Source organism: Hakea prostrata, chromosome 3, assembly GCF_041222555.1.
Source record: "Hakea prostrata isolate BN-2017 chromosome 3, UWA_Hpros_2, whole genome shotgun sequence".
In the NCBI taxonomy this organism is placed as follows: Eukaryota; Viridiplantae; Streptophyta; class Magnoliopsida; order Proteales; family Proteaceae; genus Hakea; species Hakea prostrata.
In genome coordinates, this window is record NC_142602.1 from 68697041 (window position 1) to 68713919 (window position 16879).

Consider the following 16879-nt stretch of genomic DNA (forward strand, 5'->3'; position numbering starts at 1 on the left):
TGCATAGTGGCTCCCAAGATCAACCCGAACTTTATCAGAGCAAAGTCTAGCAAGAAAATCGTTCCGTCGGCGGTGGTTGGGGCCAGTGAGGTGGTTTCAGCTAATGAATCCTCCAAGCGTAAGGCGACTGCTGTTGGTGAATCTTCGAGTCAGATTCCCACAATTTCTATTGATGCCGCCCATACACCTCTTTTGCCCGAAGTGATCGCTCGTCTTTCCCAGGAAGATCTTGATCACTCCGTTGTTGATGGCGCTGCTGACGCCCCTGCTGCAAAGACCGTTGGTGCACCCCCGAAGGAGACTCTTCAGGCATCTGAGGCAACTATGTTGGCGTCTGATGAAGGTGTGGTCCCAGCAGGTGCTGCTCCTATTTCCAATTCTAGTGCTTGTTTGGCATCCTCCTCCTCTCCTTTGGAGTTGGAGGATTTTGCCACCAGGAAGCGCCGTCGGGTGACAGGTGATGCAGCTCATCCTTCTCTTGATGTAGCTCATCCTTCTCATCCTTCGCCCGAATTAGTGTCAAACGAGTTTGACAGAGTGTTGGAATGGTGCACTGCTGCTCGAATGACTTCTGAGAGCGCAGTGCTTTCCAAACTCTCAGATGAAGTCTTTATGAAGTCACTGGTGATGTAAGTCTTTCTTCATTATCTTTTGATTTTGAAAAATTACTCTTCTGCTCCTTTTTAACTCAGAAGTTATTTGCAGGAGTCTTACTGGTAATTTCCACAACCAAGTGGAAGCAGCCTCTAGGCTCAATAGGTTGAGCAATGAAGTTTCCAGGCTTCGGAAAATCTCTGAAGCTAAAGATGCTGAGATTGCTCGCCTTCGGAAACTAGCTTAGGAGGTTGTAGGAGAAAAGAATTCGGTGATCGGTTGTCTTCAGTAGGACTTGGATGATGCCAGGGTGAAGATTCGGCAACTGGAGCGAGCAGTTGGAAAGTCAGGAGCCAAAGGATCTGAAACGTTACCCCAAAGGCAAGCTGTCGTTCCTTTGCCTGAATCCCTTCCAACTGATGTTCGCAGAGCCTGCGTCTTCAAGTATTTACACAGTAAGCCCTTTGTTGATATGCTTAATGCTTATAACTTGCAGGCGTACCGGGATGGTGAGAACGAAGTATGGGAATCAATATTAAGGAAGGATCCTCATTTTGATACAACTCCCTACAGTGCTGTTTGGCATCATGAAGTATTTACCGACTTGGGTATTCCTCCTCCTGACTGGACCAAAGATAAAATTGATCCTCCACCTTCCGATCCAGATATTATGCATTATCTGGAAGATTCTCTTGTTTATTCTCCCCTGGAAGGAGTCAATTATGACGAGCTCGTCTTGAATGCAAGTTTGGTCGAGGACCATACTTCTCCTGGACAAGCTGGACAAAGAGTATGAAATTGCGGAGGATCTTATGCATACCGAGATATTTTTTGTAATCCTCATTTCTCTTCTTCTTTTCCTTGAATCCACACCAATGGTTGGCTCATATGTTTGTTCTAGCAAAGTTGTGTCGATCTTGTATGACTTCTTAATAATCACCGATGATGACTTTCTTTTTTGACCGAAGATTGTATCCAGCTCTTGTAATTGTTTTGATACTGGCCTCTTTCGATCTTTTGAAGAAATAAGAAATTAACTTCATCTTGAACTTTGCTAGCCACTTGAATCGCTGTTGTATTAGGTCTTAGTTGTTTGAAACAATGCCTTTACTTAAAGATTTCTGGAGAAATACAATAAGTCTGAGAAGGAACTCACTCGGGTTTTAAACCGATGCCTTTACTTAAGGATTTCTGGAGAAATACAATAAGTTTGAGAAGGAACTCACTCGGGTTTTAAACCGATGCCTTTACTTAAGGATTTCCGGAGAAATACAATAAGTCTGAGAAGGAACTCACTCGGGTTTTAAACCGATGCCTTTACTTAAAGATTTCCGGAGAAATACAATAAGTCTGAGAAGGAACTCACTCGGGTTTTAAACCGATGCCTTTACTTAAGGATAATTCGAAAATTCAATAAGTCTTGAAGGAACTTACTCGGGTTTCAAACCGACGCCTTGCAAAAGGAACTCACTCGGATTTTCATCCGATGCCTTGACTTAAGAAGATCCGAGAAAATTCCATAAGTGTTGAAGGACCCACACGGATTTTCATCCGATGCCTTATAGTTGGATCTTGTTCTTGAATGTGGTGTATGATGCCCCCCAATCAAAAGATAATTTGTTGAAAGCCAATAATTGCATTGATTGAGTTGAAAATGTTTACATCGCGAACAAAATTGAAATCATCCTCAAGGATAAAACTTTTTGAGATGCCTGGCATTCCACGACCGATCCAACTCTTTCTGGGTGTTGATGTTCTTCAGCCTGTAAGCTCCTAAACCAACTGGTTTTACAACCATATAAGGTCCTTCTCAGGAAGGGTCCAATTTTCTTTGGTGACGCGGGTCGGAAGCTAAGGTGTTTCTTAACACCAAATCTCCGGCTAAGTACCGACAATTCTTCACTCGAGTATTATAATGAGACGCTATCCTTCTTTGATAATGTTGAGTTCGTGCTATGGCCTTTGCCCGAACTTCGTCCAACAGATCAAGACTATCAAGCAGTCCTTGTTCATTTGCTTTTTCCTCGAACTCTCGATCCCGTAATGTCCCCGCCATTATCTCCACTGGGGCCAATGCTTCGGATCCATATGCCAACTTGAATGGAGTTTCTCCTGTGGGTGTTCGAACTGTAGTTCTATAGGCCCACAATACATTATGGAGTTCTTCGACCAAAGAAGCTTTGTCAGCTTTGAGCCTTCTCTTTATTCCTTCCAGTAGCGTTCGGTTAGTAACCTCTACCTGTCCATTGCTCTGGGGGTATGCCACTGAGGACATACGATGTTCGATCATATATGTTCCGCAAAATTGCTCAAATTGCGAACAGTCGAACTGAGTACCATGGTCAGTGACGATAATCTTTGGAATCCCAAAGCGATATATGATTGACTCAAGCACGAATTTCTCCACTTTTTTCTCAGTAATTGCTGCCAGTGCACTGGCTTCAACCCATTTCGTGAAGTAATCAATTTCTACTATCAGATATTCCCGTCCGCCTGACGCCTTGGTGAATTTGCCCATGATATCAATTCCCCACATCGCAAAGGGAATGGGATCCAGAATTGAAGTCATGGTTTCAGCCGGGCGCTTCGATCATTGTAGCATGAATTTGTGAGTTACCACACCGACGAACATATTCCATAGCAGCCTCTTGGACCTTAGGCCAATATAACCCAAGTCTCGAATTTTGTGAGCCGGGGCTCGTCCACCCATGTGAGCTCCACAAATTCCTTCATGAACCTCAGCCAAAGCTGATTTTGCTCCTTTGGTGCCTATACATCTCATAAGGGGTCCAGAATAAGATCTTTTGTATAGTCTCCCATTCTGAATGACAAATCTAGCTGATCGTATCTTAATCAACTTTGCCTCTTTCAGATCCTCAGGTAATTTGTCATCCCTCAGATACTCGATTATCGGATCCATCTAGCAACGCTCTGCTTCAATATAAGAAATTTCTTTCTTATGATAACTTGGGAAAGTTATCTCTTCAATATAGACCGAAGGGTCTAGATTCTTTTCTTTGGCATTGGCTAGTCGGGATAGCTCATCTGCCACTGAATTTTCATTCCTCGAAATCGAGATATCTTCAAATTCCGAAATTGGTTTTGAAATGCCTGCACTATCTCTCGATATTTCTGCAAGCGTGGTTCTTTAATACCATACTCCCCCTGGACTTGGTTGACTATAAGTTGATAGTCACTATAAATAGTAACATCTGCAATAGACAATGCTTTTGACAACCGAAGTCCAGCTATCAGAGCCTCATATTCTGCTTCGTTATTACTTGCTTCAAATGCAAATCTCAAAGCATATCGAATAATAAATCCTGCTGGACTTTTTAATAAAATTCCAGCTCCTGCTCCATCTTTATTACTCGAACCATCCACATATACCTCCCAAGTGGTTGGTATAATGGGATCCTCGATGGTGAATTCCACCGGTGCAGTAGTTTCTACTACAAAATCGGCTAATGCCTGAGCCTTGATTGCAGTTCTGGGCTTAAAGCTCACTTGGAACTCGCTGAGTTCCACCGACCAGGACACCGTCCCTTCCAGACAAATCAGGTTTATTAAGAACTTTACTAAGAGGAAAAGTTGTAAATACCTCAATTGGATGAGCTTCGAAAATATGGCCTTAGCTTCCTGGCGGCCATCATGAGAGCAGAGCTTCGCTTCTCAATCTACGAATATCTTGTCTCCGCATCTAGCAACACGTGGCTTATATAGTAAATCGGCCACTGTTTTTTATCTTTTTCACGAACAAGCACTGCACTGACCGTTGAAAGGGACGTCGCTAGATATAGCTGTACTATTTCCCCCTTCTCTAGTCTGGACAAGATCGGTGGTTGTCCAAGTGCTTCTTTTAATTCCTCGAAAACTTTCTGGCACTCTTCGGTCCATTTTGCTTCCTTGCTGCCCTTCAAGTCTTTGAGTGCCTTGAAGAAAGGCAAACATTTTTCTCCAGACTTGGAGATGAATCGATTCAAAGCAGCAACTATCCCTGTTAAACATTGCACATCACGAACAGTTTTGGGAGCCTCCATATCAACCGAGCTTGTATTTTGGCAGGATTAGCCTCAATTCCTCTCTGTTATACCATGAAGCCCAAAAATTTGCCCGAGGAAACTCCAAAGGCACACTTTTCTGGGTTCAGCTTCATTTGATACTTTCGCAGTACTGAGAATACTTCAGTTAAATCTGCAATATGATTTGCTTTTGTAAAGCTTTTCACTAGCATGTCATCAACATAAGCTTCAACATTCTTTCCTATCAGCTCTTTGAAAATCTTGTTGACGGCCCTCTGATATGTTGCTCCTGCGTTCTTCAGGCCAAAAGGCATGACCTTATAATAATAGCTTTCACGATCAGTCATGAAAGCTGTAAACTTCTCATCCTCCTTATTCATAAGGATCTGATTATACTACCGAGTAGGCATCCATGAAACTTAGAGTTTCATATCCTGTGATCGCGTCTATCAAGAGGTCAATCCGAGGCAACGGATAGCAATCTTTAGGGCAAACCTTGTTAAGATCTGTGTAGTCTGTACACATCCTCCACTTCCCATTCGCCTTTTTTACCATTACCACGTTGGCCAACCAAGTTGGGCATTCAATTGGTTCTATGAAACCAGAATTCTTCAGTTTTTCAACTTCGCTACGAACGGCTTCATACTTTTCAATGGAGAAATTTCTCCTTTTTCGTATCACTTGGTTTCACCTTAGGATCTATCCAGTGTATGCTCTACGACAGCCCGATCGATTTCTGGCATGTCTTCAGCGAGACCATGCAAATACGTCTTTATTCTCGTTGAAGAAATAACTTCAACTCATCTTTAAATTCCTCCACTGTTCGGACCCGATATAAGTAATCTTTTTCTCATCCTCGGTACACAGGCTGGATTTGTTCCGACTTCTCAACTAGTTCGGGTCTTTGCATCTCTCGCTTCTTCCCGATCGTCTCGAACTTCTATAGGTAGGGCAGTTACCTTCCTCGGGCCCTCCTTGTCTTTTAAATAGGCAACGTAACACTGCCGAGAGATCCTCTGGTAGAGGAGACTTGACCAATTCCCATATCAGTCGGGAATTTTATCTTCAGGTGTTTTGTCGAAACAATAGCACCTATCTTGGATAAAGATGGTCGCCCGAGGATAATATTGTAAGCTGGCAGTTCCCGAACCACCAAAAAATTGATTCGGACGGTTGTTTCCTTAGGAAAACTTCCAATAGATAAGTCCAACTGGACCGATCCTTCCACCACCGCAGATGACCCTACAAAACCATATAGATGTGTGGATGAAGGTTTCATCAAGTCCTAATCCACCTTCAATTTTTGATACACTTCGTAAGAAATTAGGTCATTGCAGAGACCGTATCAACCAGAACTCTATGCACTTCCCGACATGCAATCTCTACCTTGATGACTATGGCATCATCATGAGGTAAACAAACGTCTCTTTCGTCCTCCTCGCTAAAGGTGATAGAATCTTCACCATTCAGCTTTTTTCACTTCTGAGTCTCTCCGGTTCCGACAAATTTGGATTTTGTTTTCAGACTCCGGAGTGATTCGGGCTCTGGTCCCCCGAAGATGGTAAGGATCGGTGACCGAGTAGCTTCAATCACCTCCTTGCCCTTCTTAGACTTCGGGGCCTCCCTTGATCGTTCTGAACTAACCGAACGATCCCTTTTAGGAGCAGCCGCGCGTGGCTCACGTGGCTCCTCCCTCCTTCTGCTAACAAAACTGGACAAGTGTCCCTGAGATATTATCTCTCAATATCTGCTTTTAGATGACGACAGTCATTTGTATAATGACCATAGTCCTTTTGGAATCGACAATACTTTTCTCGATCCTGCTGCTCTCCAGGTTTCAAAAGAATTTTAGGCGGCCACTTCAAGATATTTTTCTTTTCTTTTGATGATATTTAAAATATCAGCCTGAGGAACATTCAATGGAGTGTACTCACTTTTACCGGGAGACCTTTGGCGCCAAGCCTGAGATTTTCCAACCCGATCACGGACATTTTTCTTTGGCTTCTTCCGCTCGGGAGAGCCTTACGTTCCTTATTGGAGACTTTATTATCTCTTTGGCGCGCGTTTAGAATCTCCATGACTTCAACCTGCTTCTGGCATCTCTGTACCAACTCAGCATAAGTCGCAGACATATCCTGTAGTAATAACTCCAGGAGTTTCCAATTAGTGAGTCCCGTGAATAGAGCAGTTTTGGCTACTTGCTCATCCAAATTTTCTATCTCCATTGTTACTTTGTTGAATCTTTTCAGAAATTCTCTGATTGATTCGTTCTTTCCTTGTCTGACAGTAAACAAGGTTTCTTCCATTTTCTTGACCTGTATTCCACTATGGAATCGCCCTATGAATTTGCGCGCCAATTCATCAAAGTTTACGATCCTTCCAGAGGGGAGGTTTGAGAACCACTTTTGTGCTGCTCCAGTAGAGATGAACCAAAAGCCCTGCATAAAATTTCATCGAATTACTCCGAAAGCGCCATGATCTGTTGGTAATAGCCTATGTGAGCTGTTGGATCTCCGGAGCCATCGAATGTAGAAAAGGTAGGCAAACGGAAGTTATGGGGAAACTGATATCCCGCAATTGGCTCGGCAAAGGGGGTCTTTCGAATGACTGAGTAAATATCCTCAGCTATCCTGCCCTTAGCCAACTGCCCTAATTTCTCATTGATGTTGGCCAATTCCTGACCAATATGGGTCGGGTGATCTTCAGCAATATGATCACGACCTCGATTAACACGATCATCCCATGCTATCCGATCATCACGAACAGCCCGTCCTTCCCGAACATTCCGCTCGTCGCGAACTGCTCGATCATCACGAACGGTTCTTCTGACAGTTGGTGAGTGAGTTCTTACCCCTGTATCCAACCTTGTATTTGAATCAGTTGTACTCTCTTTTGGTCTGTTGAACCGATCGTCTCGCCTAGGTTGATCGTCAATCCTCCTAGGTCCTCGGTCTCCTTCACGAAAATTTTGACCGATATTCCTGTCTTCAGCCAATCTTTGATCACGTGGTAACGCACGTCTCCCTGAATCGCGTTGATCAGGTTCTTGTGGTAAAACCACTCGTCTGGTGAGCAGGCGGAGTGCTTGGCTCACCTCCAAGAGTTGAATCTTTATCTGATCCAATTGATCTTGGAGTGTATCAGGAGGATCACGTCCTCTCTGACCACCATCTACCTCGATAGGATTTTGGCTTCCCTGGGGAATATCTGGATTATTCGCTCCAGGGATCTGAACAGTGGAATTGCGCTGTGCAACGGCTGCTGATCTAGTCACCATGGCTTTTCAAGTCTTTCCCACAGACGGCGCTAAATGATGCGTCCAAAATCTGCTCAGCCCTTAGATCTCCTCGTGATGACCTGCAAAACGAAAGCATCAGATGTGGCCCGACCGCAGGGGTCGGGAGTCCACCTCCGAAGGCTAAGTCAGTTGATGAACTTAATTACAAACGGCTCTACTAGAAGCACAGAGCTAAGGAATGAAGAACTGGAAAAGGTGATCTAGATTGTAAGCCGCTGATAGTTTAAGTCTATCAGTATGTATCTGAACCTGAGTCTTAGATTGTGTGTTTTCGATCCCCTCACCTCGTATGGTAGTGAGGTTTATATAGAGTGTACCTTCGAATCTCCTTCGTTGGATGCACTTGAGCCTTCTTCGGGTAGTCGTTGGATCTTAACAGTTAGATCCGTTGAACAATAGACTTCTACTAGTTTGGACTAGTAGAGGACTCCTGAGATAACCCTTTAGGTTATGTGATGATTATCCCTTCGATAATGATTAGCCGCAGCCGTCAATTCGAGTCTGCCATCATTAGGGTAATTACCCTAATCCATAAGTAGGAATAGGGCGTGCTTATAGCTGAATAAGTTTTCTTCCTCAGCAAGCCATCTTCTGGATCCGGTTCGCTGGGGAGCGAGTCGGTTCCCTCTGTCTTAACCGGGGTCGAGGGTCTAACCAGGTATGAACCCGGTCTGATCATAATTTCTCCATATCAAAATCAAATCAAAGAATCATGCCCAAATTAAGATGGATGATTTAATTATGTCCAAATCTAGAGATTTGATTTTGTCCAAATCAGAAGGATTTTTGTCAAATGTCTTAATTCAACAAGCAAATATTTCATTTTCTCTTGCAATCAGACATCTAAGGAAGAAGCTGATTGGAAAGTGACTAAATTAGAAACCATTGCATTGGCAAAGAGGAAGATGGAAATAACCAAATGGGCAAGGAGAAAGAAAGGAAACAATTGAATTAGGAAAAATGCATTGCTAAAGCAAACAATGGAAATGACAAAATTGGAAAGGATGCAGAATTGACGGGAATCTCCTATTAGAAGGAACGCATTTTCAGAGATTGAGAAACACAAGCGATAGCAAGAGGAAGTCACAGTTTTGAGGAAGAACGACACAATGTTTTCTATTTTCATTTCTTTATTATTCTTTTCCATGTCTAGCTAATTTCATTTTTCGATCAAGATTAATGAAAGTTTGATTTTTGTTAATTGTGAGACTTCGGATTATTAGTTTTCTTTAATTCTCAGATATTTATGCATTTTTCATGTTTATTATGTTATTGTATTAATCTTTAGACAAGAGATCTATTGTTTGATGGTTAATACAATACCTAGTCAATTAGAATAATTTTTATTATTCTCATATAAGTGACAAATAGCATGCTCGAATGGGTAATCAATGCCCTAGAGAGTTTGCTATGAGAATGTATGTCCTAGTTTAAATAAACAAGGCTTTTCCGGGTTTACTGACTAGGGATTGGGTATTTCATTTTTTATGCAATTAATTGACATAACTCAAAGGACAGATCTGAAGGTTATGTTTATTAATTAGGGAATAACTTAAAGGACAGATCCGAAGGTTGTTGATAAAATAGGGAAAGATTGGTTGTTAGAGGACTGATCCTCAATGACCATAACCAATCTACTTGAAATTAATGTTTTTGTTTTTAAGTCAATGATCAATTGTGAGAATTAATACTGAAATTAAAATCTGATTGAAAGCTTTTATTATTCTGATTTTCTTGTTAATTATTGCATCCGTTTATATTTATTTAGTTTATTGATTCAAACCCCCCCCCCCATTTTTATCAAGGAATAAATCTTCACCAATCTTTGTGTAATCGACCCTACTCAGTGTTATTACAAATTCATTTGAGAAATGATTATCTTTGGTGGATTTGACACCCATCAAATTTTGGCGCCGTTGCCAGGGATCAAACCCGGGTCACCCGCATGACAAGCGGGAGTACTTACCACTATAATTCAATATTTTTATGAAGGGCTATCTAATATGGATAGGAATATGATTGATGTTGCTAGTGGTGGTGCGTTGGTACATAAAACCCCTACTGAGGCAAGAAACTTAATCTCTAATATGGCTGCCAACACTCAACAATTTGGGACTAGATGGGATGATCCACCAAGAAAAGTTAGTGAGGTAAGTGTCTCTTCCATTGACCAACGTTTAGATATTCTAATTTCACTTGTGGAAAAATTAGTTGTAGGAAATATTCAACAAGTGAAGGTTTGTGGTATTTGCTTCAAAACAAATCATGCCACAGATGCATGCCTAGCACTTCAAGATGAGATTCATGAACATGCCAATATTGTGGAGGATTCCTAGGTCCACCACAAAGAAGATATGATCCACACTCAAACACATACAATTCAGGATGGAAGGATCACCCAAATTTGAGTTATGGGCTTAGAGCTAATAATTTTCAACAACAATATCAGCTTAGGCAGTCCGATCAACAATATCAATAAGCTCCTAAACAAGGTAAGTCTCTTGAACAATTAATTGAATCCTTTGCTCTTAGTTTTCATCAATTCCAATAGGATACAAGAGCAAGTATTCAAAATTTGAAGAATCAAATCAATCAACCCGCATCTTCAGTAAGTAAGCTTGAGAATCAAGGAAAATTGCTCTCACAAACAATTATCAATCCAATGCAAAATGTGAGTGCCATTAGGGGTGGACCCACTAAGGGGCCGGAGGCCATGCCCCCCCCCCGGATTTTTAAATTTTTTTATTATTTGCTTAGGTTTTTCATTTTTTATATTAATTTCCTTCATTTTTCCATCTTTTTTCTCTTCTCACATGTGAAATATCACCATTTGCCCCCCCCCCCAAATTTGAAAACAAAATTTAAAGGTAAAATAATGGGTATAAATGTCATCCCTATTTAAAAAATAAATCCTCAATCCCTATCCCCTCTCTTCTCTCTCACATCTTTTCTTCCTATTTAATCTCCTTCTATAAATGTGGGTTAAGGGAAAATTTTGAAAAAAAATTATTATTAAATATTCAAAATGCCATTTCTAATGGAAACTAACTCTTCAATTCCGATTAATTCTCCCCTCTCTTCTCTATCACATCTTTTCTTCCTATAGATTCTCCTTCTATAAATGTGGGTTAAGGAAAATTTTTGAAAAAAAGATATTATTAAATATTCAAAATGTCATTTCTAATGGAAATTAACTCCTCAATCCCTATTTATTCTCTCATCCTCCTCTTTTTTTCCTATTTATTCTCTTCAGTTTCTTTATTTTTATTTATTCTATAAGTGCAGATTAAGGAAAACTTGGGAAAAAAATCTTCTGCACAATTAGGGTCTCTTTCTCTTTTTCAATTTATTTATTTTTCTCTTTTACTTATTTTTATGTTATTCTTTATTTGATTTTATATTCTTTGTTTTTGTATTTCTTTTGCAATTTTTATTATTTTATTTTATATTGTAAATAAAATGTCTATAATTGTAATGTAACTAACTACCATTGGTTTGCATCTCTTACTTAAAATTTTTTTTTTGTTTGCAAATTATTTAGGGTTAAAGTCACGTGTATATTTTTTTTAACTGATGCTTTAATTTACCTATGTCTTGTTAAAAAAAATACCATTATTAATAATTTATCTATTTTTGTTAAATATATGTGGGCCCCACAAAATATATGTAGGTGTGCTTCTCCAATCTAAACTTTTATTATTCGCCGCCCCCCCCCCACTATTGAATCTTGGTTCTGCCCTTTAGTGCCATGACATTGAGAAGTAGCAAAGAGTTAGAAGGACCCATTCCTCGTCATTCAAATTTAAAGAGGAGAAAGAAAAAGAAGTAACACCTCCTGTACAACATGTAAGCCCAAAGGTAACACCCCCTCCTTTTCCAAGAAGACTTTCTCAATAAAAAAACTTGAAGAGGAAAAAGAAATTCTTGAAACATTTCACAAAGTTGAGGTAAATATTACTTTAATTGATGCTATCAAAAAAAATTCCTCGGTATGCGAAATTTCTTAAGGAATTATGTACTAATAAAAGAAAATTGCAGCAATGAGAAAATAAGTGTGGGGGAGAATGTCTAAGCTGTCTTACAAAAGAAATTACCTTCAAAGTGCAAAGATCCATGTATGTTTGTGATTCCTTGTAAAATAGGTAATGTGAAAGTTGAAAAGGCTATGTATGATTTGGGTGCTTCTATTAATGTTATGCCTTTATCAGTTTATAAATTTTTGAATGTTGGACCTTTGAAAAATACTAGCGTAATAATTCAATTGACTGATAGATCAAATGTTTATCCTGAAGGAGTGTTAGAAGATGTTTTAGTTCAAGTAAATGGATTAGTTTTTCCTGCAGATTTTTATGTACTTGATATGGAAGAAGACTATTCTTCTAAATCAAGTTTGATTTTATTGGGGAGACCCTTGAAACCTGCCAGAACTAAAATCGATGTGCATGATGGAACATTAACAATGGAGTTTGATGGCGAGATCATTAAATTTAATATCTATGCTTCCATGAGATATCCTAATGATGTATATGCTATTTATGCTTTTGATGCCATTGATACTCTAGCTCAAAAAACATTTAATTTTTGTGATGAAGACAAGTTAAAAATTGCACTTAGTAATGTTTTAACTCTTGAAGAAGTGCAGCTTGCAAAAGAAGAGTTTGCAATAGATGATGAATTGCAAGATACTATTTTTGAATTAGAGTCACTTAGACCTATGAGGGTTGATGTTCCTTTTGCTAATCTTCCTATTTCTAACACAAAACTTTTACCCTCTATTGTGCAGGCCCCCAAGTTGGAATTCAAAACATTGCCAGATCGTTTAAAACACGCATTCTTGGGTGATAATCAAAGTCTCCCCATAATTATTTCAAGTAAGCTGAATGCATTAAAAGAAGAGAGATTGCTTAGAGTGCTTTGGGAATATAAGGAGGCTATGGGATGGACCATAGCGGACATAAAAGGTTTAAGTCCCTCAACATATATGCGCTTGCTACATTCTAGAGATGTATGGTTAGTATTTTTTCTTAGTATGTTAAGAATATCATAAAAGTGTTTATGGATGATTTTACAGTCTATGGTGATTCTTTTGATATATGTCTAACTAATCTAACAAAAGTGCTGCAGATATGTATAGAAGCTAATCTTGGTTTGAATTATGAAAAATGTCACTTTATGGTAGATCAAGGAGTTATTCTTGGACATATCGTTTCTGCAAAAGGTATAAAGGTTGATAAGTCAAAAATTGATATTATAAAATCATTGCCCTATCCTGTAACTGTACGGGAGATTCGTTCCTTTTTGGGGCATGCAGGATTTTATCTTTGCTTTATCAAGGACTTCTCCAAAATCACAAAGCCTTTGTGCAGACTATTGCAAAAGGATGTATCACTTGACTTTGATAAAGCGTGCAAAGAAGCTTTTGACATTTTAAAAGACAAGTTGACTTCAGCCCCCATCATCAAATCACCAGATTGGAACCACCCTTTTAAATCATTTGCGACGCAAGTAACTATGCAATAGGAGCAGTTCTTGGACAAAAATTTGGAAGAGTCTCACGTCATTTATTATGCTTCAAGAACTCTTGACAGTGCACAATGCAATTATTCAACAACGGAAAAAGAACTTTTAGCTATTGCATTTTCTTTAGAAAAATTCCGTTCTTATTTATTGGGTACTAAAATTGTTATTTACTCTGATCATGCAGCTTTGAAATATTTGTTTTCAAAGAGAGAAGCAAAACTGAGGTTGATCCGTTGGATACTCTTGTTACAAGAATTTGACTTGGAAATACGTGACAAGAAAGGTGCAGAAAATTTAGTTGCCGACCACTTGAGTAGATTGATTTCAAGTGAAGACTCATCTCCACTACAAGACAATTTCCTAGATGAGCATCTCTTTTTCCTTAATGAGGTTCCTTGGTATGCAGATATAGTTAACTATTTAGTTACTAAAACTCTACCTAAGGATTTATCTAGAGCTCAAAAAGATAAAATAAAAAGTGATGCCAAATATTATGTGTGGGACGATCTTTATCTTTGGAAGCATTGTTCGGATTTAATTATTCGTAAATATGTCCATCAACAAGAAATATCATCATCTTACAATTCTGTCATTCATATGCTTTTGGTGGACATTTTGGTCCAAAAAGAACTGCTCGAAAAGTTCTAGAATGTGGGTTATATTGGCCAACTTTGTTTCATGATGCATATAGGTTTTGTAAATCATGTGAGCGTTGTCAAAAAAATTAACTGGGAACTTCGGACATAGAGATCAATTACCCCTTATCCCTATACTTATTTGTGAAATTTTTGATGTCTGGGGTATAGATTTCATGGGTCATTTTCCTAATTCTTTTGGTAATTTTATATAATTCTTGTTGTGGATTATGTTTCTAAATGGGTGGAGGCTAAAGCTACACGAACTAATGATTCTAAAGTGGTTGTGGATTTTGTCAAGTTACAGATTTTTGTTAGATTTGGTACACCCAAGGCAATGATTAGTGATAGAGGCACTCATTTATGCAATAAAGTGATTGAAGCATTGTTTCGCAACTATAATATCACTCATCGTGTTTCCACTGCATACCATCCACAAACAAGTGGGCAAGCTGAGGTGTCTAACCTAGAAGTCAAGTCCATTCTTGAGAAAACGGTAAATCCAAATCGAAAAGATTGGAGTTTAAGACTTAATGATGCATTGTGGGCCTATCGGACAGCCTACAAAACACTTATAGGTATGTCTCCTTACCTTTAGTGTTTGGGAAAGCTTGTCATCTTCCTGTCGAGATGGAGCATAAGGCATTTTGGGCTGCAAAACATTGCAATATGGAAATGGACAATGTTGGAGAACAGCGAAAGTTTCAGTTACAAGAGTTGGAAGAAATTCGCAACAAAGCCTATGAGAGTTCAAGGATTTACAAAGATAAAACAAAGGCTTTCCATGATCAGCAATTGCGAGGTAAGAATTTTACAATTGGTCAAAAAGTTTTGCTCTACCAATCTAGATTGAAATTGTTTCTAGGAAAACTACGTTCTAGATGGTTGGGACCTTTTGTCATTACTAATGTCTTCTCTCATGGTGCAGTTGAAATCCAAAGTTTTGAGACTAATAAAAATTTTAAAGTTAATGATCATCGGTTAAAACCTTTTTATGAAGGTTTTTAAGTGCATAATGTTGAGATTGAGCTTGGTATTCCAGAATACAAGGAATGAAAAGGCACCAGGTCTAGCCAAAGACGTTAAATGAAGAAGCTAATGGGAGGCAACCCAATTTTCTTTACTTCAATTATTTTCTTCCTTTTCTATTGATTTCACTAATTACTTGTTGTTTTTATTATTATTATTATTATTATTATTATTATTATTATTATTATTATTATTATTATTATTATTATTATTATTATTATTATTATTATTATTATTATTATTATTATTATTATTATTATTATTATTATTATTATTATTATTTAGGGATAATTATTGTTGCCCCCTTGTAGTTTGATTTTATTATTAATAAAACCCTGTTCTTTACGAAATTACTGTTGCCCCCCCTCCCTTATAACGGTGTTAAGTAGCCGTTAAGTTTGATATGTAATGTCTAATTTACCCTTCATTAAAATTAAGAAATCAAAAGACGATGCTACCCCATTTATAGAAACCAGATTAAATGTCAATTTTACCCTAAACTTCATTTATTTTGAATTAATGAAATGGGAAAAATCCAAATCCGATTTGGTTTCCCACCTTCACTAAACTTCATTTATTTTGAATTCATTTATGCCGATTTGGTTTATCGCCTTCACTAAGCTTTATTTATTTTGAATTAAAGAAAATCTAAATCCGATTTGGTTTCCCAACTTCACTAAACTTCATTTATTTTGAATTAAAGAAATGAGCAAAATCCAAATCCAATTTGGTTTCCCACATTCACTAAACTTCATTTATTTTGAAAATATTTTAGGTGATATTCAGTTTCCAATTTGAGTTGAATTTGATTTTCCTTCTCTTCGGTTTCTATTTGAGTTTTATTCAATCATTATTTCTTTATTTGGTTTTTATTTTTTATTTTTAGAATAAAACGGATTATAGTGACAAAAGGGTAAATAAGTAAAGAGATAAATATAAGGGTATTTTGGGATTTTTGAGAAAATATAAAGATGATGCCACATCATCAGTAAACTAACAGAACTTAACGGTAGGGGGGCAATAGTAATTGTAGACAAAGTTAAAGGTTGGATTAGTAATTTTGAAAAGTACAGGGGATACAGTAGTAATAAAATCAAAGTACAAGGGGCCAATAGTAATTAACCCTTTTTTTTATTGTTAGAAATCTTAATTTTTTTTTCTCTTATTTTCTGACAACCAATTTTTTTTAACTCTACGCCTACCACTTGATTGCTCAGCTTCAGTCCACTGTTATATATATGAGGGGAGTATTCCTAGATTCTCTTATTTCTATGACACTGTGGACATTGTTAAATTTAAGTTTGGGGGAGGGGATCATATTTATATTTTTTGTGGGTAAAATTTTCTGAAATTCTTTTTAATAATATTTCATTTTCTATGAATTCAATGGAATGCATGATTAATATTTACAGGTTGAATTCAATTTTGATGAATCATGATCAATTAAATTCTTTGAAATCACATGCTAATGAAAGATTGTTTTAATTTCTGATTTAGAGGAAAAGATGCTAAAGATTCATATACACAAACAATTTTTGTGAGATTTTGAGCCTAAGAACATATATCATTAGTTTTGCTCTGATTTTCTTGATTGAGTGATGATCTTTTATGGTTGGATACTTCTAGAAGTTGTTTAGTTTTGCATGCTGAAACCACATAATTGGATTAAATGCATACAAATGACAAAGGCACCTAGGATTCACCGCTTTTTAGCTTTCTTTTGATAGTCTATCCTTGATTATTACCTTTAGGAGCCCATTTTGAGCCTTGACCTTTTCTTT

General features: G+C 38.1%; 1 pseudogene; it reads left to right on the forward strand.

Annotated features, from left to right (window-relative positions):
* The first annotated feature begins 9917 nt into the window (after positions 1–9917).
* Positions 9918–14082, forward strand: LOC149022880 (uncharacterized; annotated as a pseudogene).
* The last annotated feature ends 2797 nt before the right edge of the window (positions 14083–16879 follow it).